Source organism: Macrosteles quadrilineatus, unplaced genomic scaffold, assembly GCF_028750875.1.
Source record: "Macrosteles quadrilineatus isolate MER2022 unplaced genomic scaffold, UCM_ALF_1.0 Scaffold_8__2_contigs__length_117827958, whole genome shotgun sequence".
In the NCBI taxonomy this organism is placed as follows: Eukaryota; Metazoa; Arthropoda; class Insecta; order Hemiptera; family Cicadellidae; genus Macrosteles; species Macrosteles quadrilineatus.
The window spans coordinates 67,401,923-67,424,208 of NW_026542601.1; positions in this window are offsets into that span (position 1 = coordinate 67,401,923).

A 22,286-nucleotide genomic window follows, 5' to 3' on the forward strand; every position below is an offset into this window, starting at 1 on the left:
TTTATAATTGATTTTACCAAAATTTGAATATTTTTGTTTTTGAATTCAGTAGATCCCAATTTTACTCCTTCTATGATTGGCCAGTCAAAGTAGGAGAAGATTACTCAATTATCTAACGAGTCCCTAGAAGGTAGTAAGCCACATTTACCGTTGAACTACATGCAGTATGTATATTTCATGTACATATTACTCAACCAGATTCTGCAGATTGCTACATACATATTTAGATCTTAAGTATAATTTACTACAGTCAATTACCTTTAAGCCATCAAATAACCTGTTATTCCCGGTTGTAGCTTCATCATAATAATGTTACATATAAAACAGATAACTACCAGTCATTAGCAAGTGTTATGGCTACAACATCATTACATATATCATAAACATTTTCTTATAGGCGATAAAGTGTTTTATTATTACCTCTTGCAAGAACAAAACAGTGCTTACGTTTTGTAGGGCGCCTTTATGTATAGTTTCTTTGGATAGGTTACAACCAGCGTTATAACTGATATTAAAACCTTAAAAAGAACCTTGAGCAGCATAAATAAATATGTTAGGATATTTGTTAGTTACGACACTTTCATTGCAATTCTTTTTCTTTGGTGCTTGAAAATCTTTAATATTGATTTATTATTCTTATATTTTTTGTCGGATGTTTCTATATGTCACTTAATCACTTCATATAAACAACAAAGTACTTTTTTTACGTATTACAAACTCGAAAAGGATGCAGGGTTAGTGTATACAGGGTGAATTAGACCACCCGTGCACATTTTTTAACGGGATATACAGCCACTTGTGTAACTCACTGACTCACTGATCATGTATAGAAATGTTTACCCACTTCTAGAATAGCTAGGGATGTGAAATTTTTTGAGGTCCGTCTCGGTCCCAAACCACCCAGAAAATACAAAAAAGTTACATTTTCCAATTACAGCCACCAAAAAAATTCCCTCAATCCCCCCTTTTTTTGTTGAGAAAGACACTTTTTTTTCAAAACAGCTATATCTCGAAAATGGGGAGAGCAAGCAAAGATTTTCGAAGGAATTTTCGTGGCAAGGAATTCAATTTTCTTCAAATCACGCATTGGGGTTATTTGAAAATCGCTCTCCTTCACCTTCAAAAAACGCCATACTTTTCCCCCCTATTTGAAAATGTTTTGAATTTTCGACAAGTTTTTAATTTTGAAAATTACTTATTGAACATTTAATGATCCCAACATTTAACATAGGGCCTTAAGTGACATTTAAAAATTGTAACCAGCTAAAAAAAATTAAATGTTTTCAATAAAAAAGGTTGTTTTTAACGCTTGTTGGGCCAAACCGGTGTACACGGGTGGTCTGACTCACCCTGTATGAAGTGGATAGTGTGTGTAGCATTGTCACTGACAAAACCAGTGTAGTCTTTAACCAGAATAATTATATTAAAAGCTCAATGATGAATGCTGTGTACACTTCCGAACCATTAAGAAAATACATACCTTTCTTAAAATTCTAATTGCGTTGCAGTGTTGCTTATACTGATAACTACTACTTTACCCCACTTAGGGGTTATGGTATTTAGGCAATAAATCAAATACGTGTTGAAAAACAGAAACATCTTTTTATAACTCTTTGAGTAATAGTTTACAACTTTTTCATCATATAATCCTACACTTTACAACAATTACCAACAGAAATAAATAATGGAAAAGTATCCCTTTGCAATTAAATACGTTAAATGTTTTCCGCAGGTTTCTTGCTGCATGAAGATATTTCAAAGCTCAAATCGACGGTAAATCATGTTTTGTGTTGTATAACGGCACTTGTGTTTTGTATTGTTCTGCCCTTAAGAACATTCAGCCAATCTGCAATCAAAATCAAGCCAGCTTATCTCGGTCAATGTCATATTTTCGATTAACGTTCGAGTGATTTAATGATGTGGAATAAAGTTTAAACACTTAAAACATAAAAAGAGGTATATAAAATAATTCACATACATTTTAAATCAAATAATTTAACAAAAGTACAGCATAGGTTTATGTACTCAATTTATCACTCAGTTTTTCAAGCCTTGTAGTTTGCTTAAAATTATGTATGATTTATCCTTATTTTATTTTATTATTTTGTAATTAATGTAGTCGTTACTGAATCAGTTAACATACCAAAGAAGATTTGATTGGTCTAAATGTAGATCTAGCCTAGAGGCCTGTCCATTATCGGTGGCTGTAATACGTGTACAAATAATAAGAGGTATAAAGATATAAGTACAATTAAAGCTACTTTATTATTTCATTACAAAGTTCAAGTACTCAGTTTTTGTTACGTAGAAAACGATACGTAAAAAGTGATCTATGGAAGTCTCTGATTTAAACACCAGTTTACAAAGGAAATACAGCTTGTAAACTAGCAATTAACTGCAAGACACAATTAATTACATCAGTAGAGGTCACGTACACAATAACAAGCTGCCAGAACGTGACTTTACAATAGTCACGTAGTCAGTAGAGTTATTCATCGTGTTGCATCTTGGTTGGTTTTAATTTTCGTAAACGTTTACAGGTGTGGAAAGGTTTTAGTTGTATTATTAAAAATTTTATTATTATGTTAACACATAAATGGATATAACAAATAACGTACGGCCTTTTAAACCCTATTTTCAATCTTTGACTAACAATAACATAAAAATTTGTTATTATTCGTATGCTAATAGTTGTAAAAAAATTAAGTTTAAACTAAACATTTAATTTTAATTGCTAAATTAAGGTACAGCAAATTAGTCTAATACGTGGCTCACTTCAACTTTGTCAATTTAAACTTTATATCTCTTTACAAAGTGCTAAAGCAAATCGTATAACAAGTTAAATACTGCTTGTGCCCAAAACTTGATGAGTCCCAAACCCACTTGTGATGCTGCCACTATGGATTTGGAGAGAAACTTTAACTATGTTAAATCTACACCACACTGATAATAGCATCAATTCATTAGAACATATATGTTTTATGATTTATTCCTTATGAAAATCATATATTATATATTATTAAATTTATTACATTCATTCAAGTCAGGCTAAAACTTTATTTTCATTATGAGAACTCATAATGGATGTTGCTTTGCTTATTTCACTAATAATAGAATATTTGTCTAAGTGTTTTAGAATATGAGAGAAGTTTCAAGCGTATAACATAGTTAGGGGAAAAATACTTAAAGGGATAAGGGCAGATAAAAATGTGCAGGGAAGTAACACAAACAAGGGAAAAAAATAAACTTCCACCAAGATACTCAGTTCCAATGACCGCTTCTAGAGCAAAACCTAACACGTTCTTCAGGAAAACTCTTTTACCTGCTTGGTATTTTTCTTCTTTGTAATTACTCCTTCTGAACTTTTAACCTTCGAAAACTTCAAATACTGATTTCTGAAGTAGGCATTCATTATGTACCTTGTAGGCTCTCATTTTAGTACATCCAAAGTAGCCTGGACCCGAACTCCAAAATAGATGTACCACGTGGAATTTGGGCGAGGAATGATATTTTGAAAATGGTACAGCTTTTAAACTTCAGAAAATATAGCCTATATCGAAATCATAGTTTTAGTTATATTCAATTTCAATAAACATGAGTAAAGCGCATAAGCCTTCCTTTTATTTTAAGCAATTTGTTCACTTTCTGTACTGAGCTTATTCGATTGTAACCAACTTCTTGATGATTAATTTGATCATATTTGGATATTTAAACATTTTTAAATAGGTTAAACAGTTTGTTAACCTTAGTATTGGTTAAATAAAAACACAGTACGGAAAATCACAAATTCTCTTTTTTAAACAAAATTAAACTGTCAAATACTTTCGTTAAAGTTACCAACATGGTTTTAACCCCATTGCTGAATTCTGTAATAAACTTATACAGATGATACAACAGATTGAAGTGATGAAACAATGGAGTTGGGATGAATATCTCACCTGTCTTTGATAACTTGTCATTCAAAACAACAATCAACCGGAAATCATCAGTTTGGTAAACTGACAAGGCAATGTTGATGTGACAGTCACAAGCAGAACGAAACCTATAGAGTGATAACAATACAGTGATAAAGCCTATTTCTATTGTTATTGGTTGGTATCGTTAACATTGTTGAATCCAGCTGAAATGGTTAAGAGTTTGTTTAATACAGTTATAAACATGAACCAAAACCAGTATATTTAAAAATGTATTTAAACATCTCTGACTCACTGTTAATTGCATATCAAGGATTGAGATAACTTTCATGAACGTGGGATTTTTTATCATGCATGTATACTTAGGACGGATTTTCTGCCCTTTTTAAACAATCAAACAATACCCCGTCCCATAAAAGCACTTAAAAAAATTAAATTATACATAAAATTAAAGTTTATACCTGCATATGCTATTAAATTTACCTTTATTTACGAGGGACATTTGAATTTAAATATGGTTATTTGGGTAGGGTGTATATTTTCAGAGAAAATTCAGTTAGTTTTGGGAAATTTAATTTTAAAAGGGCTACAAAAAAAGAAAAAAAACATAGCCAATGGTATCGTGACAAAAACCTTAAATGTTGTTATCAGTTCAACTGTTTTAATAGGATTTAGCCATAAAAAAACTAAAACTGGAACTTGTATTAAGGCATTACAAGGAAAGTTTGCTGGAAATACGAGAATATGTAAATTGACTGTAAAACAACGATGGGACGGAAATTCTAATTTTCATTACATAAATCTCTGTTTGGCTTAACATTTTTAAACATTTGGAAGAAATTGTTAACTTGTAAGTGATAACTTACTTTAATAGTTAAATAAATTTAATAAGGTACAGTAAGGTTGGAGTTTACTTGATTAGGGTTTTTAAGAATCAATAATATATATTCCCACCTAGCTATAGCAAACGGTTTGGATCATTTACCAGTAGAGATAAAAAAAACAAAAATGTTATTTATTTTCATTACCAACCAAACAATTAAGGTATACTGAATGTGTTGTTAGTTTTATTTATATACATTGAATTCAATTCAGATTATCTTACCATTCATAAACTTAGTTACTACACAATAGGGAAAAAGACAACAATTTAACAACAAATAATTAATTAAAAATCATAGTGGCACATCAAAGTACATAATCAGGGAAGTGTTCAATTGTTTAAGTTTTTAATTGGGAATTGTGTAACCATTTTTCTATCCTAGTAAAATAGTACTGTATATATTTATTTTACCATTTGCAAAACTAAATGATCACTGTTAACGTTAGTTCAAAATACATGAAAGTTTTTCTGAGTATAACGCATTACAACCTGTTCAATTATGTAAATCTATTACGCACACACCTTTACTCCAACTTAGATAACTGTGTTCTGGTCATTGTTTATTCATCAAGTTTCCAACTTCAGCGCTGCCAGTTATGTTGTGTGCTTGTAAATACTTGTGTTTCTTGATTTTTTAATACCTTGTGGTCTATAATTTGTATTTTTTATCTAAAAGTGTATACTGTAGAATCTTAAAAAATAACAATGAATTTATTCAGGTACTAAGACCAAATTTCGGGACATAGCATAAGGTACAATGGTACGATTTAAATATTTTGTTGCCTTTAGGTTAATTGCGGATTATGACTTTTGTCATACCCAAGATATATATATTGTGCTGTGTAACACGTAAAACGTTTACCTAAGTTAAAAATCCTAATCTTCTGTTTACAAAAAACATATAGGCTACTTTATATGTGCATCGCCTAATGTGCAATTTCTTAAGCTATTATACGGCGCATGATGGTGGATGAAGTAGATGTTTTAGTTTAAACATCCATTGGAAAATGTTCAAATAACGACCTCAACGTACTGCTAGCTCATAATGTTCATTGTTATTTAAAGTTTCATAGCTCATAATGTTCAAAAAGTTATTTTTCCTGGCTTAAATTCCTCAAAACATGTATTAGCGTTAATTCAACTAGGTGTCTGTTGAATACACTTATATTTGCCATTTTTGAAGATTGTTATAGAATTAGAATCCCACAAAATATCACGTGCTCCATTACACAACACAAAACATAAGTAAACATCTATTTGAGCAGAGCCTGCAAATATCAATGGAGAGCAAGAAAGCTGCAAAACAAATAACCTTTTGTACCAGTAAAGGGGTTTGTTGGTTTAACAACTAATCAACATTTTCGCTGATCCACCCAAAGTAATAGTGATAATTTTGTAGTAATTAGGAACTATTTTTTTCTAGATCTATAAAAGATGTTTCATCTGAATACTAAATACCACCAAATAAGCAAATAAAGTATTGATAGGATAGCTGAACCCATCAATGCACAGAGAAAAGAGTTTATATGCCTGTAACAATTCTTAGAGCTTAAAATAAAAACATTTTATGGCACAAGAGAAATTGTTTATGTCATATGAAATGACCTTGTATACCATTATTATTAATAATGACTGGTAGTTACCGTTTTGATATCATAACTGTGATACCATAGTCGTATATCATATTCTCTACATAACTACGATGAGGTTGCAGACGGAAATAGTAGAAAAGGGAAATTGGCTGTGATAAAATGTAAGCAGTTACAGGAAATTTGCACAACTAGTATAGCAATATTACACGAAATTTACATGCTGCATATACTAAAACTGTGCATGTAGTTTGTCCTGTCGTCACTTATTCATCTTGTTAATGTTTTTGTTTGATTTTGATTTTTTTGAACTGTTTATAGCATTTATATTACTGATTATAAATTGTCCAGATTAAGAGAAACATAATTTGAGAATGAAATGTCGGTTCTTCATTATAACATAAATAACGTAATTATGTAAACCACATTCATCGAAATCTTTTATTTCTATTCTAGTTGTTTGTTACCTTTTTGTTTGATCGATAACGAAGATGTTTAAAATGCTCATTACCAGGTTTCCGGTTCGGTATTTCCGCTTCATTTACCTGCTTGGAGATGAGAAATAGATCTCATGAGTAATGGTTATTGAAGTCGTTTAATAGGTCTCAATGTAATCTAACGAGGATTTCGGTTATAATAATTATGCAATTAAATTGTAGATATGCTATCGAATGTGATGTATTTTTTGTTATTGTAAATCAACCATGGTTCAAACCACAATAGTTAAAACATTTTAAGGCGTTTGACTTTGATAAGCTATTGCAGGTAAAATGGTAGGCGGATTAGTTAATATGCACAAAGGAAAATGCAGTTGTCCAACCAAGGAAAACGTTAACTCTAATTCTACTATACAGTTTCCCTATAATTAAATCGTCATTATCAAGTCTGGAACCTCTTATAAATCGTACGAAGTTTGATTACAAGTAAATAATAAAATAAACATATATTTACTATTTATAACTCTTAAGGAATGGCGGAAATGTAAGATCAGTTTAAATTAAGGTTGTTAAATTGTCGTAGCTTTTGATTATTACACAGCTATGTGTCTAAGTTGTGAAGGAGAGATTTAATGTAAAATCATATAAAAGTAAATATATCGTAAATCTGTCATGTAACATATAATTTTTTAATGTTTATTTTTCAATTAACCAGTTTTTTGCATAAACATAAATGTGCAAATAAATTTACTGTAGTGATTTTGTTAGCTTATTCAATTTTTATCTGATTTCTAGTTATAGTTTATTATCAATGACAAGATTGTCAGCTTCACTTACCTTTTTTATGCACAAAGTTTTCCCAAACGTCCCCTAAAACCGTGTAATTTAAATATACAATAGTTCATTAGACATTGATTTTTAAAGATTTTTATACATGCAGTTCGCAGTTAAGAAAGTTTCTAAAGGTTTTAAAAGCAATGTTCAATAGTGCTTATACAAGTTAAGATAATCTCATTATTTTAAATGGATGTTACACACTAGTGTTTAGGTAATTTAGAAGAGTGCAAAGTTAGCTTTTTTATTCATAAATGTGCTGAATATCGTCGGTTTAGCACCTTGATTGTTCAATTAGGCATATAGTTGTGAATTGATATTTTAATGAAAAGTAAATAAACAGTTCAATCTTTTTTTTACTGTACAAATAATGGTTTCTCCAGTTTTGATATATACTGAACTAATTAAAGCTAACTTGCTATAAAATAAAATACAAAATTACTCACAAATCAATAATTTCGCACATTTACCAAACAGTTTACTTTTACAAATCAGCTCCATGTTGTCACGCAATTACTAGCATTATTATTTAAAATTAGAATAATTAATAAATTACAGTTATGTTATACGCAACATGTTTTACTGCGCCAACAATTTGATACATTTTTATTTTGATGACAAATTTGTTTACATTTCAAATAGAATTGATGTGAGTTGAACACCGGTGATGAACAAAAACAGTATTAGTGATACTATGTTATTTAGCTATCTTCGGCCAAATCATAAGAGTGATTTTAAAGATTTAAAAATATGACCTCGGTTTCAAATTATTTCTTTACTTTCTAAAAAATACCCTCGCCGCAGCAAACCTGCCGACTAAGCGAATTTCCATTTGTCTGAATTGATTTTCAATTAAATATATTTAAATAACATTAGGTTTAACGAGGACCTGGGTTTGCTGCTACAAGGAAACTAATAAAGTGTGTTTTTTTGTAAAATATTGATAGCTTAAATAAATTTGCCAAGTTTGATAAAAATATATCCATAAACAAGCAAACTACAACATTTTACAATATTATCCATAAGAATAACATGGGAATTTTAAATTTACATTTTTTTTTTATTTTCTCCGTTACCAATAACCAAACAAAAATACTTTTATATACTAAACTATTTGTTTTTTAAGCTCTTTTAAAAGGTCTAAAGAGAAATTGGGAAATTTTGTGTTTTGAGGGTCAAAAGTGAGAAAAACGAATTTTTACCCCATAAAACCCCCCGTAAAGCCCCGTTCCCATGGTCCGATCAATCTGGTTCGCGAACTCATTCAAGTTTATCCCGCTTTACACCTTTAAACCAAATTTCATCAAAATCGGACAAAAATTACTCAAGTTATCGCTTTCACGGACGTATATATATACATATACAAAAATTTGAACGAATGGCGTTTTTGGCCTCTGGGGACATCAAAATGAAATAGTAAATCGGTCCCGGGCCGTGCCACCAGGTAATAGCTACTTCCCTATAGGGAAATTCGCTAAAAACAAAAAAAAACAACTAATTCATCCATGAAGTATTCAAAACTGCCTCTTTTACTAAATTGTTCTCGTTGTAGTACACATTTTATTATTGTAAAGATTGGGTGTTTATGTAATTAAAATGTATCAATTATAATTTCTTAAGTAAATAAAGTAGATGACAGAAATCAGATTCTCTTATTAGCTTCGGACGATTATGTAACACAAATTACGATTGAACAGTAACGACCAAGGGTTTTGAGATATTGCAAACCCAACAAGAAACCCAACAAAACCTCACAACTTAGGAATTGATCGGACTATTGTGCAGTATTGTAATTATGTAACTGTTAAAATAAGCACACCGATGCAAAGTGTTACACCAAAGTTCCACTCAATGCATTTTTCAATTCTCGTAGTAATTGCTTGCAATAAAATCATTAATAATCTGTATAGGAAGCTGTGTATTTAAGGTTGAAATTTATACTAAATATTTTTAATTAGTCGTTACCTAATTCATCTAGGGAGGAAGACGTTTAGTAAAAATATTTATACATGTATTTAAATCGAAGAACTCATATTTTAAGCTACCAAAAATATCAGGTCTTTTACTAAATACTAACAGGAAGGTAATTTTATTTCTTGTTGTAATTGCTTAAAGACAATCTTAAGCCCATTTAGTACAAAACATCACTACTCTGTAATTACCTCTGGTTTTGAAATGCTCAACAAGAAAGCCAGCAAAACCGTGCTATAGCTTGGACAACTACAGGGTGGGTGAATAATGCTATCAATTAAATAACCTAATAAATACAAAAATGTTAACAAGCACAAAGTACCATCCAAAGTAAATAAAGCATGAATTATAGAGAGCATACCATAAATAATAAGAATAATCGAAATAAATTTTAAACAAATTTATAAATATTGTATAATAAATATTACCACAGCAAGTAGGCAATGAATAACTAGTAACAAATGCAGATACAAGAATAACAACAAATATTAATCAAGTAGAATCTAACAATATACAAGCAATGCAAAAGGAAGAATGCAAAAGCAACAAAAATACAAAGGAGAACAATGTGCAATAAGTGCGATAATCTTTGAATATTTTAAATCTTTTCAAGAGGCAACAACAAAATAAACCAGAAAATATTAATAAATATGATAATGCAATAGCGCAGAAGTGAGGGTTTAATATTATACATAAAAGTAAAAGATATACTTTAAATATAGTAAACATCTCATTGCAAGCAACACACAATACCAATGTGTTTCAAAGTCCGATAAGTTCGCAGGCGATGGAGGGGATTATTCTCACAGAGAAGCTCTAAACCCTCCTGTCTTCAAGTGGTCCTGGTCTTGTATTGAAAACCTCCTTTGTATATCCGATATTAGAAGTTTATACAGAAGTCACTATTTCTCACATTCTTAGCGTTTGAAACGATAAACATCAAGCCAACTACAAAAAGCTACTAAGCCAAGTTCTATTAGCTTTTAATCAGTTCATAAAATATTACCATTAGAATTTTCACTTTAATTAATTATGTCCAGCCTTTTGTATAAGATAATTGTTGTATTAAACCAATTGTATACTAAACTTGTAAAGAAATACTATTTATATTGTTACTAATGTTTCCTTTTGCACACATAAATATCAATTATTTAGAGTTTTGGTAAAATAATAATGAAAATTACTTTGAATAAATAACAAGCTTAAACGACAAAGTTATACCTAATAAAAAAATTGTTGCCTTTTTGTATGTTGATTTCATTTATTACATTTTTTACCATCAAATTTCTTTAATTGAACGCATACCCACTAAATTGTTTAGTTCTTTTGTTTGACCATAGATAACTATAATAACTATATCAATTTACTAATTAATTAAAATTGAAGATTTTATTACTGCTGGCATTTCATTATAATGAAGCAGATTGTTTACCAGTTCCAGTTTACCACTTGATCTACTGCTCAATTCCAATCCAATATAACCTCCCTCTCCCAATGTTTGTCCTTGTTCCCTGGGGCCCTTAGTGAGGCAGACGGTTAGAGACTACACTCTCAAATTGGCTGTGGCACAAATGTATGGTAAACGCAGCACATTGCCTTGGTTATACTTCTAGAAACATACAAACACTGCGTACCGTAATATTTTAATATTTTCAATTGACATGGCGAACATACGAAGGTAGGTATATTAAGTATGAATGGAAATGAGTCTAGGATGAATGGCGCGATCTTGTATTCTTGTTTGTGACTAGGCCGACATGTTTCTTGGAAAAGACTGTTAATTAGTCGCCCATACAGCTAAAGGCAACTAAAGGACCTACAAATAGTGGAACATAAGATAATTTCGAGTTTAAGAACTCTGATTATAAAACAAAACCATCACATTTTTTATCTTTTCGTAGATGGTTATTTTGTTAGGGGTGTGACTGGTCTTCGGCTGTGGGTCCCGGGTCCAAATCCGGCTGATAACCAATATTTTTTAAATCAAGTAATAGTGAAGTAAACCCTTAGTAATCCATGTAATTGTTTTGTTGATTAACTAAACACGAAAATAAATGAAAGTCAAAGGTATTAAAGTAATTAGAATGGATAATATTTTTCAAATGAATCACTAACAAACGCTAGTTTCCTTTTTTGGAATAGAGAACTCCCTACTTTACAAGCGATACGAAATTAATGATTATATCTGCTGAGGCATCATGATAAACACAACACTACAATGTTATCAAGCTATAGCACGAACGGTGCCGTATCGATATCTACAAAATCATTGCTATTGCAAATAGCCAGGTAATAATTATTTAATATGAAATAATAGTTAGCAGAAAGGAATTAAAGGTTTTCTTTCAAACAGGTCAACGACAACCAAAAACATTAGTTATGTATGTATACTTACAATAAAATGTTTGTTTTCCTATAATAAACGCATTTTCTGGAGGTTTTTTTATTGGATGTGTTTTAGCAGGGCCTCATGTAATTCAAAACCTTTATTCTAATACAAACGCCCCTACCATGTCTCTGGGGGTTGGGGGCGACTGTTCTTTGAAACTCCATGTTTTAAATTGGCAATACAGCAAATGTAAAACAAACATCCCTTCTTTTCATATTTAAATTTCTGACACTGTGTAGGTTGAAAAGTAATGTAGGCCTAAGTAATAGGGCACTCGGGTCCAGTGTTAAATAGAAATGCATATATGATTCAATGATTAAGTAACGGATGGATTTTTATGAAGGACTTTCCCAAAACAGTACTGAAAAATTTCTTCTAGCCTCAAAGACATACTTTTTAGATTTTTCAGGCAGACTTAGGGACTTTGGGTTAGGGAATTATCATACAACTAAAAACCATTGTTAATTAATGGAATTTTAACCCCGGGACTCGTGAGAAAAGATTCCTCGATATAACTGCAAGACTCATGTTTTGTTATGACATCATGCATGAATTATAATTACATGGAAAAACTTATTATTAGGAATGAACATCGAAGACGTATTTCAAATTTGCTTTTGGAGTAAAATTCAACCCCTGAACGAATTAGTTCAACCATTCTGCCCTTAAAACAAGCATTTTAATGAGGGCTTATTATAAGGGGACAAATCCAGCTATCTTTCCAATCATTTTCCCCATTGCAACTGTAACTATAGAACAAAAACTGAACTAGTCTTGGGATTTGTTTGGTTTTTGTTGTATGCATAACTTGACATAATTTTCTATTATTTTAACGTATACTTTTTAGGTTTTATTTTGATATTTATTTATGTGCAAGGTTAATGAAAGTGTTATACATTTGTATGTTGATGAAACGATCCAAATATTATATTTGATAAAGTATACCTAATGATTCTATTTATATTATATAAAACACCTATAAAATAACACAGTGAACGTTGTTTCTTTAAATCAATGTTGGCTGATAACTGTCTTGAGGTGAAAACAAAGAAACTCACGTGACACTCCAGGATTAGTCCTTCTTGAAACTGTTAAGCCTCTTGTCTCGGAAGTCTCCTGTGTCGGATATTATGTGGTTTCCATTCCAAGAATAGATTGGGTCAAAATTCAAACATTGTTTGCTTGATTTTTTTATATTTTAGAACAGTACGAATTTATGTTTACCTACCTAAAGAATATCTTAAAACATGCATTAAAAAATCTGATGAGATTTTACTTCATAGCCTATCTCCCCTATTTTCTTATATTTTAGCCCTATTATGAGCTTAAATTATAATTGATTGTACAAATCATTTATGTGCTAGTAAATTAAAAAATACGAATAGTATAGTATATTCTTTTCAAAGTTAATATGCTTATTACTTTTGAAACTGAAAAGTGTCAAACGATAACTACTTTGTGGATTTACTTTATTAGTAAAAGTAAAACTATAAATGAAACACGGGGTGGAGATGTGAGTATAGTACTAACCAGACTGTTTGTTGATTCAAGTGAACAAATGTTTGCAAAATAAAACGGAAAGATCAGAAAATTCACGATGATATTAATTAACTAATAGGAAATAAAAACAATCAATTAATTAAATTTCATGGTTGAGAGTTCAAAGACGTGCGTCCCCCGCACCAAGGGGTCCCTCAAGAGTATATTCAATCACATCTCTCGGGGGAGTCAAGTGGTTCAATTATGTTTACATTGCGGCGAGATTGTAGTACTAATTGGAGGTGATAGAAATACTCAAGTCTACTAAAGTGTATCGAAACAGTACTATTCTCTACATTGTGGGCGTATTTTAGCCAGTATCTTATATTATCATAGCCTGTATCGTGTCATCAAGGACAAAATAACAGATTCTACGATTTCCGAGGATAATTAGATTAGTTTCTTCTTATTTTTGGTATATTGATATAAGCTTGAGTTATCATAATGAAATATACCTAAAATCTTTAATCTCCTTGAATGTGTTTTTGTTTTGACATATCAATTCAGAGAAAGCCAAACAAGGAAATGGTTTCAGAGAAGGGAGGAAAACTATTTGCCATTATTTTATCAAATTATACTCTTACATTATTACGTATGTGCGTGTTTTATAGTATATGTTATATATACAGTATATATCTATATATAAAACTATATATTTGCGAAACAACTTGATAGTCAGTAATACAATGAATAAAATTCTTGAAAGAAACACTTATAAAAAAGTGGTAGCCACCCCAGAATGTATAAATTAATACAAAATAGAGTGTTGTTTTTCGATCAACACTCATTATCTATGTAACGTTAAAAGTCAAGAGAAAACTATCGTGATAGAGTTGTTGTATCATACATAATATGACGTACTGAGGGTGAATTATTTGATTTAATTGACATACAAATACTATGCATCTATAGACCAATGAAATATTGGAGGAAGAAAGGCACGAGAAATTAGGCAGGTTGGAGGGTTTGTTATCGCCATTCCGTCTTTATATCTATCATTCGTCTCAAGGCCTTATCTCTATTTAAGAAACAGGCTACATTTCTTCATAATTTGTTGTTTAATTTTCCATAGCTACTGAATTGTCGTTTAAATTATGTAATGATGTGGTTTAAAATATTGCCTTTAGAAACCATTTCCATAACGTTGCGAGAAATCATTTTTGCAAAATGTAAAAAAATAAAGTATTTTATGCAGTTATTAAGTTGAAAACATAAGGTTTATTAAAAAAAATATCAAGAAAGGTGTGTTTAGACACAATCGTTAACGACTCTGCATATCTTCATGAAGAACTGGTAACATTAGTTTCAATAACATTTAAAATAAAAACTTCACCGATGTTTTATTATTTTGATTTTTATCAGACATTTCGACAGCTATGCTGACATCATCAGTCTCATAAAAACATTTACTCCATTATTTAAATCCTTTTTAAGTATACTTATTACTTATGCTTGTTTTTGAAGATCGTATAGTAAATATTAATAGAAAAACGACTTATTTTATACTTTACCATTTACAGTCAGGGACACCGTGCGCTTTTGTAACTAAAGAAATTAAACATCAAACAGTGAGAGACACAGACAGTAGTCACGTACATGAATGTTTCGTCAGCCTGTTAGCGTCTACGTGATCTCTCTACGCTGGAATTAGTTGTAATGAGAATCCTTTCTAAATATTTTTTTTCATAAAAGATTGTTGTGGCCTCTGACACAAAAATTCACCAGTAGCTCCTACTTACTTAAATACTAATTGTGACAAAACGTATATAAAATCATCACCCATAATCAAAGCAGGTTTCACTAAATTTCAAGATTGGACTGTCCGTTAGCTATTCTAGTCCAGTTGGTTTAACTGAAAACCCCCTAATGTTTGAGACAGAGGAACACTCAATATACTGAGTACAGGAAGCATACTTTTTATATTCCTTTTTATCAAATTTGTCAGATATTTGTCGATGTTATTAAGGATGCACACAAATACAATTCTATTAATCATAACAGTTTACAATTTTAATACAGCTATAGAATCACCCAAAGACGGAGTAAATAGTATTTTACCTAACCCGCCATGTTAAACTTCCCTATCCCAAGCGTGATGCATATAACTTCGTTACTTCTCGAGTGATGTAAAGTTGAAAAAAACTCACCCGGTGATGTAATGAAACCCATTTAAATAACATTGAGTGATTAACTTAAAAAATATACTTCTATGGAGCCAACGACGTTCAACGCTAGAAATCAGCTGTGCGCTTGAATTTTATTGTTATTTTTTGAAGAATTTTCCTAACGTAGCTTTTGTTTGTAAATGAACGTTACTGTTAGAAGATGAGTGAAATGGATAATGAAAAATATTGTTCGTAACTTCCTGTATATTGTCGGGTCAGGTAAAATCTTGTACGTTACACGTTACGCAAGAGCGTGTTTACATCACTTCGGTAAATTATGCAACTCGCTTCCGCTCGTTGCACAACATTCACCTGCTTGATGTAAAAACGCTCTTACTACACTTGTAAGGTAAATAGCTATAACACCTTCTTCAACAATGAGTAACGAACATTATGATGTTTTTGCTAACAATTCCTTAAAAACAAACAAAACTTAACAGAATTTCGTTAGATCGTAGCCGGTTAAAAAATTCTTTTCACTTTTGGTTCATTACAAACATTTAGAAAACAGTTTGATTTGAAGTGTTTAATTTAGCTGAAGGAGTATTGAGACTTAAAAACGGAGTTAATGTGGTTACCAAGCAGGCAATTCAGTGCTATCAGCGACGCTATAACACTTCGTTACGCTTAAATATTTATAACGTAATCAGTCGCATCACGTGATATAACGATGTAGTAACTCACCGCTGCAACGTTAATATTGCTCTTAATGTCTACTGTTCAAGATATATGACCCCTATTTAGCCTTGCAGTTGTGTGTTTTATTTAAAGTAATGCGTTTTGCGTGGAGAATGGGAATTAAAATTTGAACCGTTAGGTATGAAAAAGGGCCTTATTAAAAAAGGTACTTTGATATTTACTAACCACACCTAATAATTATAACCTAACCTAACCTAAAGGTGGTAGGTTAGGTTATAATTATTAGGTGTGGTTTGGTTAGGTTAGGTTAAGCTATGTTAGGTTAGGTTAGGTTAGGAAGATTTTGTTATTTAAACTAATTACAATTTTATTTGGAAGTCGATTTATCGGTGTGGTTGGTATAAAACCAAAGTACCAAACAAAACTCACTGATTAATAACTTTTTTGGGTCGCCAGGTGGTTATAGACATCCAATCTGAAGGTCACTGGTTTAATCCATGTTTTTCCTGGGATCATATGCCATTTGTAATTTAACTATCAGTTAATTATGCTATTTAACAATAGTTTGACGTTGGATAGTATCATGATCAGGGTTTCGACCATTAACAAAAAAGAAACTTTGAAAAAACCCCAATAAATTTCAAACCATAAACCCTGAAGGACAACCAAAAGTCATATACATTATCCTTATTGCAGTGGTATTCACAGTCAAAATATAATTGCTGATTTAATAGCTTTGGCTTCTCTTAATGTGTATTTTTAAGAGAATCCAAAGCTATGAGATCACATAGGCCTACTTTAGTTATTGGCGTAGTTTATAAGACAGATTGACTAATAGTATTATGAATAATTTTGACGGCATACTTCATTTTCTAAAAGTAGGTCTACTCACTGTGATAAAGGTTAAGTATGACAATTTGAACAGCTGATTCCAGTGTTGTAGAGAGATCACGTAGACGCTAACAGGCTGACGAAACCTTCACGAACGTGACTTACTGTCTGTCTCTCACTGTTTGATGTTAAATTCTAATGTTCCCCATGAATTTTGAATACAAATGAACATCTGAGAGGAGGTTTAACAGATAAACCTAAGTTGAAAACCAACATAGTTGTTGTATTCAAATAAATACAATCCTTATTGGAGTTCCCGAGTAAGAATTTTAATAAAATAATATATGTAAAGGTTATGATTAAACCCAAAGCTGAGGACTTATGTGAATGCAAATGTTATTCCATTAGAAGAGAATCATTTTAAGCATATGAGCGCCGTGGGTGGCTTGAATAAAGTGCAATCTGTAAGTCTAATTTTCAAGCTTTTGTCCTGGTCCGTAAATAAGTATTTACAGCTTAAAATTTATTTGTCGACTTTTACTCTTATATGCTAACTTGAAAATACCACTGTGTTCACCCCCTAGTTTGCTTAAGTATCCTCATACCCTATACTAAGTGGTTGATATATGTGTTTTATATTGACCTAAAAACTATTTTCTAACATTAGTGACATAGAATTGGAAATCAAATATACCACTACGTTTAACTTAATTTTAGATATTTGTTTACTTAAATTTCAAAATCACACAGATAAGAAGATACACTCTATAAACTTCAAATTTGCAATTAAAATAATATCATTATTCTCATGTGAGACAGAGAAGTGAGTAGAATTATCAGTTTCCTCATGTAGTTATAGGTTACGTTACCTATCTAAGATATAAAACAGGATTCTACAAATCTTTTTTTTCTTTTCAGTACTGTGTGATAAGCTGAATCTAATTTCCATTTACAGCTAGTTTTACTTTGTACAAAATACTTCTAGCAGTAATTTTATAATTCAAAGTTTTGGAGTAAAAAAATCCTGAGGTCATAAAACAATTTTGTCACAAATATGTATGTAGAATTTAAGCTAATAATTGAAAAGTTTGGCTTTATCGAAGTGATTAAACAAGTTACAATTTAAATTTCCTTTCATTTGATTCACCTTTGAGGAGAAATTTTGTTCATGAGAGATGCTTTTCAGATTAGCAATGAAGGAGATATTCAGCACGATATATTATAAATTTCTTTATAATACAACATAAAAAATCACACGTAGATAATTTACTAGTGAAGATTTGTATTAGGGTATAGGTTTAAGCAACGAACCTTTCTACAACCAAACACATTTCAGATAAAGCTCCAGTTTCGGTGCCTGTAACACTCAAGACGAATGGTGAAGATAACGTTTGTCCGACGATAGCTGAACCCCCACATTCCTTTATCCTCTCTAATTTTTTCCTCTTTGTTCGGCTTTTCCCTTACATCAAGTGTGCAATAAAACATTAATCGAATTATATTTGTTGAGTACATTAGGATATGGTTTTGGTATAACCAATATGTAAGTACGTTTTACGATTTTCATTAAAATCTATAGAGAACGAAAGAAGTAAAAAAACCGATTTGACAAAGTAGTTTTCTCTCACAACCTGGTTGTATTTTTTGTAAATAATCACATAAAAATTCAAAACCACATATACACAGGCAATATTTTGTTATATTCAAATTATTATTACAGTTTATACATTAACGACTATCCGTTTGAACTCTTGCTGTTTTGAAATAAATTTACGTTCTTGAAAGTCCGCGCTTTTGATAAGTTGTTAATTTACATTTCCTCTTCATCTTTGACCGGCAGAATTTTGTAAAAGTAAAATAGAGTGATGACCCTCGCCTGAAAGGTTTTCCTAAAAGAAGTAGAACTGCAAACTACAAAACAAAATGTGGTTCGGATTCCACTATAAACTGTAGGTCCCTTAGTTGAGATTGCCTGTATGCTGTATTAATTAACAGCTGTGTGTAATATAAGTCTGTACTTAACACGTCTGTACTAGTAAGTAACAAGACTACTTTGCATGGTCACATTTTCAATTGCAGTAAAAGTATCAAAGTGTTAATATCATTTACGCTAGGATGGATTTTAATCAATTCATACATAGAAGCTATTCAAAAGACGAAATAAGAAAAAAATTTTTACTCAGATTCTTCATACATTATTATGAATTATTTGAATTCAATAAAGTTTTACTTAACTGTTAAGTTATTCTGTTTTATGCTTCTGGATGAAAAAATGATAGGATAAGACTACTCAAATATGATTATTTGTGGAGTCCTAACACATTTATTAAAAACAATGCTATAATTAGTATAATGTTTCAAAACACGTTACACATTGACAGCACCATTTGTGTAATCATTACTTCAAGGATAACTATGTAATCACCTCTGGTAATATTTGATTTAGCAATATAACAATATGACCTCTAAAAATGTCACTCAACTGAAAATTGTGAACATCAGTTAAAGCTACGGGATATAAAATTAAAGTTTCTGTACTGTAAATTTGATATGAATTATGAAAATATTGTGCAACAGTTAGCAACGACAAAGTAAAAGCTTCGTGCCATTTAAAAAATACAGTAATGAAAACACAACAAGGAAAATTTCATCATCAAGGCTGTTAAGACAGCGGGTTAAAATAATAAAATACATTTTATCTCGTTACACAAAATATTTAAAAAAAAATAAGGTAATTATTGTTACTCTAGTCTAAGTGTAAATTACAAATTACAAAGTTATATAATAGCACGGTGCTTTTAGCGGTTGTCAACGTGATAAAACTCTGTATTGTTATTTATCTATCGCAGCAACATGTTTGTGACAAACATATTTTACTGGCTAAAGTGAGTTAATATAAATAAAAAGCACAAAGCTCCATACACATTTAACAAAGACTTTATTTTAAAATTCTGTGTCACAGTGCTCTCTCTAACCACTAAGGATTAAAAACTAGAATTATTTTGTATTAAGGATTTTTTAAACTTTGTAAATATTTGTTTTTGAAACATTCGTTTAGAGAACGTGTATTCGTTTTGATGGAGATGGAGATGTATAAATGTCAATACACACCTGGTGTCGTTGCCCTACTGTGGTATATTCATGTTAAATCTCTCTCTTGTTCTTGTAAAAGACGGTCCTTTAGTACACTAGGCTCGTTACTAGTGGTGAGTCGCCTCCCCTCTCATCCGCCCCTCTTTTCTCTCTTGATCAGCAATATAAACACATTACCGTCATCACACACAACAAAGAACTAAAATTATGAAACCAATTGTTGAAAATGATGAAAGCATTGCGAATTGAGATTTAGGTAAATCAGCAGAAATATTAACTCGCTGATTTTATAGAAGAAAAAGTTCCAAATACTAAAAGTACAAATACTATTGTACTATATCATTTCTTTAATACTGCCTTATCGAATACTCCACAAGCGGGTCGACTTTCGACAGTTGAAATGTAAAAACAATTTAGTAATTTGAACTTATGTATCATTGTGTTGATCTAAATAACAGAATCTGCCCTTTTTGTAGGGTGGCGCAGATGGATCGGGTGGTTTTAAAATACTTGTCAAACTGTCAATTTTAAAGGTATTGGATTGAAATAAAGTGCAAAACGTGTAGTTACAATGGAAGTTTATTGACAAAAAATTAGTTAAGTTAGTTTTTAAAAATTACATCCATCAAATGCCTTCCTTCTCGAGCGACGCATTCTTGGAGTCGGTCCTTGAGGTTCCGCATTGCTCGCTCAAGCACATCACCAGGAATTGATGTGATTTCGTTGTGAATTGCAGCCTTCAACTCCTGAAGCAAGGGTCTACATGAACAAACCCCGGACCATTCAGGAGTTGAAGGCTGCAATTCACAACGAAATCACATCAATTCCTGGTTATGTGCTTGAGCGAGTAATGTGGAACCTCAAGGACCGACTCCAAGAATGCTTCGCTCGAGAAGGAAGGCATTTGATGGATGTAATTTTTAAAAACTAACTTAACTAATTTTTTGTCAATAAACTTCCATTTTAACTACACGTTTTGCACTTTATTTCAATCCAATACCTTTAAAATTGACCGTTTGACAAGTATTTTAAAACCACCCGATCCATCTGCGCCACCCTGTATAACATTTTTTTAGCATAACATAAACATCTTTTTTAGCATAACAGGTTGGAAACCAGTTAGGGAGCTAACTTTTAAGCCTGAAGAATGTACGAAATCTTTCTTTTCATTGTTTATCAGTAATCAAGGGTCTATATATAAATAAAAATAATACCACTATGAGACTGGAAACATTGTTCAACGTGGCAACTATGCAAGAGCATGTATTATTGACGTGGAGTGCGTATTACAGCATTGATTTTAAAATCTTATGGCGAAATGTTCCGGAAGAAGAATAGGTGACTTGAAACTCATCACGACACACGAGGAAGAGATTTGAGAAGCCTCTCATGAGAACTAGGCTGACATTTACAGGAACTTTCACGCTACCACAAAGAAGAAAATAACTTTCCACAGTTGTGATATCAATTTTATATATAATCTACCAACAATAATGCAACAAAATTACGTCTCTTTCTAATATAATCATTGAATATACAGAATTAGTTTGATCAAACGTACAGTGTCTATTTGAAGATGTCCGTGGACCTGCTAGATCGAATAATGGTGATAATTTCAGGGAAGCACCCCAACATCAGTGTATTTTTACACATATGCCTAATTTCAAGAATAACTTTATAAACGATATTTTATTCAAGCCTACGAACTAGTTTCTCCAGGTACGAGTAGATCTTTTACAGGAACGGAGAAAGACAAATAATTTAGTAGGCTTTTGTTGTAAGATATTTTACAATACGTTTCAGAGAGGTTAGAAGTGATAAATACGGTGCGTTTCCATGATACTTGTATATTCTTGGAAATTAAATTTACAGATTTTAAAGTTGAAATAAATTAACAGTTACTTTCATTCCATGCATTAAAAACCCAAAGTGGTCATTGGCCTTTTGTTCTTTTCACTGTTCGTGTATCTAAGAGAACACTTTATTTTACAACGAACTTCAT